The sequence below is a fragment of the Hibiscus syriacus genome, unplaced genomic scaffold (genome assembly GCF_006381635.1).
Source record: "Hibiscus syriacus cultivar Baekdansim isolate YM2019G1 unplaced genomic scaffold, ASM638163v2 tig00116946_pilon, whole genome shotgun sequence".
Lineage (NCBI taxonomy): Eukaryota > Viridiplantae > Streptophyta > Magnoliopsida > Malvales > Malvaceae > Hibiscus > Hibiscus syriacus.
Genome location: NW_024063481.1, coordinates 138,051 through 143,110, shown reverse-complemented (window position 1 = coordinate 143,110; position 5,060 = coordinate 138,051).

The following is a 5,060-nucleotide window of genomic DNA, read 5'->3' as shown; positions in this document are numbered from 1 at the left end:
ACTGTACTCCGTGTTTTTGAAATTTTTTTGGATTATGACTATTAAATATGACACACATTACTGTAAGTCATAAATCGTTCAGAGTTTAAAAAACATGACATTTTTTATGACACACATTTTTTGCAAGTCATAAATTAGCGTGTCATCGTTCGTGTGTCATTAAAGGTATATTTTCTTGTAGTGTTCGAAGATACATTTTTATTTTGCTCTAATTTTTTTATATTGATTTCTTTTTCTTGCATTGCATAATTATGGCATAATCAGAAGGTGTTGATTCGAGAGAGTATTCATCAAATTGAAAAGTTTTCATAAATGGACAAAAAGTTTTATGATCAAGCAAACTATGACGCAGCCAAGGAATGGTATCTTGAGAAAGCTTTGAGGATAAAGGAGAGCTATGCACATAAACATCTTGTTAGATTGATACCAAAAGCATTTTATGGTAAGAGTATCAATAGAAGCATTCAGAAGAAGAAAGTTTTTATGAAGCTCAAACACGTTTTTGGAAGGATGAAAATAAGAAATTAAGTACAAAGATGAGCACCATGGGTGAGGATTTCCAAAAGATCAGTCAATCCTTTCAAAATGCTGGCATGAGAAAAACCCCAGAAGAGTGGATAATAGGGGTCATCAAACTGAAAAAGAATTGCAACATACATGAAGATCTTGTCCAACCGTAACCATAAAGATTCCATCACAAGGGAGAATGAGCAAGATTGCCTACAATTCCAAGAGTTGACACAGAAGATGAAAGAAACTATTGTCTAGACAAGCATTATGGCTCATAAGCTGATAGACTTAGCTGACTTTACACGGAATTGAAGCAGATTGATAACTCAACTTTTGAGCAGGAAGGGAAATTAACTTGGCTTTAGAGAAGTTAGGAGTGAAAGTTATCCCCTATTTGTAAAGTTTTGTTGAAGGTAAGAGTGAAAGCTATCCCTATATGTAAAGTTTTGTTTGATGTACCTAAACTTTTGTGTTCAATGAAGGTTGTTTTAAGATGATCACTCTTGAGTAACACTTTTTTCATACATGCATTTGCATCTTTACATTTCAATTTTACATTTCACTTCATTACATTTGCATTTACATTTGCATCTTTGTATAGTTACATTTATAGTTTCAATATTACATCATGCACTTGTAAATTGTTAGTTTCAAATTATATTACATGCATTAAAGCATGAAAATATGGGAATAATTCATGAAGAATTCCATGGCAGAATTTCTGAGATCAAATTGGAGCTAACTTGGTCTTCTTAGAGAAAGATAAGAACCATGAATGAGATTTTAGCAAGGGTTGGTAGAATCGAAAAACTTCAAGAACAGCTCATAAAGATTCAACAAGAGATGATTGATCAAGCAAAAAAGTTCTAAGAAAATTCAAAAGATCAAATGACAAAATTAATTGATATGGTGAATATTGTGATCCATTAAGAAAAACCCTTAGAAGATCCTGTTGTAACAGATTTGAAAGGGATTATAAATGTTAGTGGTATAGTTGATGCGATGAAAAAAATAACCAGGAACTTGCCAGGGAATGTGGGAATCCAATAAGGCTCCAAAAATCGGGTATGATCCTAGAAAAGGAAACATAGATCAAGATAAAGCGAAGCATAAAAGAGGTTCAAAAGCCATTGAAGAAAGCTAAGAAAAGCAAAAAGAAAGTGATACCTCTCATTCCAATTCCAATTTCATATTCAGACTTGTTACCGTTTCTCTTAGAAAGTGGTATTGTAACACCCATTCCTCCTAGAGCTTATTATTGGCATCCAGATTGGAAAGATGTCAAAGATTTATACAATTATCATTCTGTAGATTTCAGTCATTCTACAGAAAATTGTATAATTCTGAAATTAAAAGTCCAAGATCTTATAACCGAAGGGTTGCTATGTTTTGAAGATGGGAAACCTAAGCTCTTCAAAAACTCAAAACTGGTCGAGAAAGAGAAATTTTCGAATTACTTTTTGTCTCATGATGTTGGTCAAGAATCAAACATTCAAAGCAAATATTTTGGTCATCAGTCGTGGCAAAACAAGAAAGCAAAGTAAACAATTGTAAGGAGACAGTAATGCCAAAGGAAATTCTACCCAAGTTCCCTTCAATTTCATGCAGCAAGTTATATCTTGAGTTACTCAAAGCCCAACTTATTGCCCCATGTCAGGCTAAGCCTTTATTTCCTCCTTACCTGAGATGGTATAATGAGAAAGTCTTTTGTGAATATCATGTTGGAATCTAAGGACACTCCATCGAGAATTGAGGTAACTTCAAACGACGGGTTCAAGACCTTTTGGTTCATGGAATCATAGAAGTAGATGTTAACAATCAGTCCATTTTGGTCAAAAAATTAGGATTCAACCCCCAAAATGAATTTAATAGGGTCGAGGCAAATGAAGATCATACAACAGAAGATATTGAAAAGAATAAAGGCAAAACTAAAGAAGGTGAAGTATGTATGGCATATTTAACTCTCGATACTTATCTAGTGTAAAGAATGAGAAAGAGATGAGAAATGAAGAAATGAAAGGAAAGGTAATTCGAGATTGACCCATAGGTCTAAGAAGGAATAGGCAGATGTAACCCAGAAGACACCTCAGACACCTATATCAAATTTTTTGAAAACAAGTGAGGTAGGGGGAAATTTAATGAGTCTGACGAATACTACACCAATCATAGCTGCAATGAGTATTCAAAACACGACAAAACTGTCATCACCAAGGAAAGTTGTTCTAGATCTAAAATTGATCCCAATTTCCAGTTAGGGAAAAAAAGATGACGATGGAGATTGCCCAGGAGGAAGGAGAGATTCGTACATCTGAAAGTTTATCCAAAGAAGTTGACACAAAATATGATCAAGAAATGAGGGGCAAATGAGGACAAATATTCTGGTCCAATTATACACCCAACATTATAGAAATAATGAAGCATAATAGATAAACAAGTGGAAGTTATTATCTACAACTGTAGTACTTTCTATTTTCAGCATCTTGTTTGAACATGTTTTTTTTTCTTTTCTTCTCCTTTTTGTGATAAATAAATTTGTGTTGCTTTTATGGTTATGAGCAAGAAATCAAATTTTAATCTTGAATTTTTGAGTATCAAGTAAATTAAATATTCTTTTAATTTTTCAAGAGTCATAGATCTTTAGCAAGTGGTAAAATTATACCTTCCATATCCCATCCAACGCCAACTACTTGACCCTTACAAAAACCAATCCTGACACTACATTTATCTGAGACTCTAAAGTAATGTCTCTACCCATTTTTGAGACACCAAATCCAGATGTTTACCTACTTGGGCAAAGTTGATTAGTTTATAACATTCCACCATATACACGACTTCAAAAGTCATTCATTTGTCCTTCCAGATACAAAACTATCATACTGGTAAAACCAAAACCTCAAAAGAACAAAACTTTTAATTATCCGTGAATCTTCTTGCAAGAAGAGACAAGATGGGGCATCATGGATCACAATGTCGAAGATAATTTTGAGTAATTAGGGCATGCTCAAAGCAAGAAGAAAAATAAGGGGATTGATTTAAATAATTATATCATGCATTAATTACATTGTTTTCATGTAAATAAAGCCTGAATATTCATCCCCTGGGGATACCTCTTTTTACAAAGACTTTTGTGTATGAAATGATTTTTCTTCTGATTCAACCCTAACCAAGGATCACCCTCCACATTGGGGGGAAAAGATGACATACATCTGCTCGCATGAGTGAAGATCATCAATCCATATTTTGCTACAGAAGTAAATCATGGTGAATTAAAGTGAGAAATATCAAAATACCACAAGGTAGATCAAATAAAAAGCGCTTGAAGATCAATCCATTCAAGAATAACAAAAGAATTTCTGAAATACAAGAGGAAAAGGAAGTACTCAAAGCAATTGAATTCCTATACTCATCCATCAGAGAAAAATAAAGAGAAAAAAGAAATTGAATCAAGATGGGTGATTCATTGAGCCTCAAGTTACAAGGTTGACCAAGAGCAATTAGTTCAAAGATTCATATTCAACAAGAAACGCAAGAAATGTTGGAGATATAAGAGGGATCTAGAAAAAGAAATGATGAAAGGCAAGTAGCAAAGCAAATCCAAGTCAAGCAAAACAAAATTGAAGGCATCAGAATGAATTGAACCATGAGTCCTGGACTACGTTACGTACCTGAAAAGTCCATTCTAATCATACATGGATTTCTAATTAAAATATACTATCTTCATATTTCATTTCGCTTATCAGGATTGATTTTTATTTACAAAAATTGGTTTTTAAAATATTTAATGCATGATATGAAAAATGATAAAGCGGGGTTCAAGATGTAAAATTTCTAAATAACGTTTTGAAACCAAAGGAGGATTCGAGTTGGAAACCTGAAAAGGCGGCTCGAATATTGAATAGTGCAACAACAACATAAGAGACGATCTTAAGCTCTTGATGAAGCACCACACATACCAAAAGCACCACACATCCCAAAAATGTTCCTGAGATTCTGGAATCAAGAAATATTTGTATAAGATGAATACAACAACCATTTCTTCAAGTCAGAGAAAGCTCAAAGAGATATATGTGCTGGACCAACCTGAGAAACCTTACTTTACCAGAATCAATCTACACCTTAAATCAGTCAATAATTGTTACACTTGTCATATGACTATGATTTTTTGATTTGAAAGTGTAGTTGATTTATTTGATATTCATTAAACTCATGTTTTATGATTTGATTCAATTGTGAACTGGTAAGGAGTAATACTTTACAAAATTCTTTCATTCTTTGATAAAGAAAGGAGGAAAAACATTTTCAAACAGGACATTCTCAAATGAGGAAAGTCCTTGAAGCAAGTTACTGCCTATTCTACCTCTATAGGAGAAAAAGAATGAGCGATTCTATAATGATGAAGTACTTCACATTTTTGAAATCAAGTGGTCCAAGAAGTCAGAAAGTTTGGAGAATTGAACTTGTAATACTCTCTTGTGACATTATCAGCATCCTGATAAGAAGAAGATGATTACCCTATTCAAAAAGGGAATATATCCAAGTGCATAACAAAA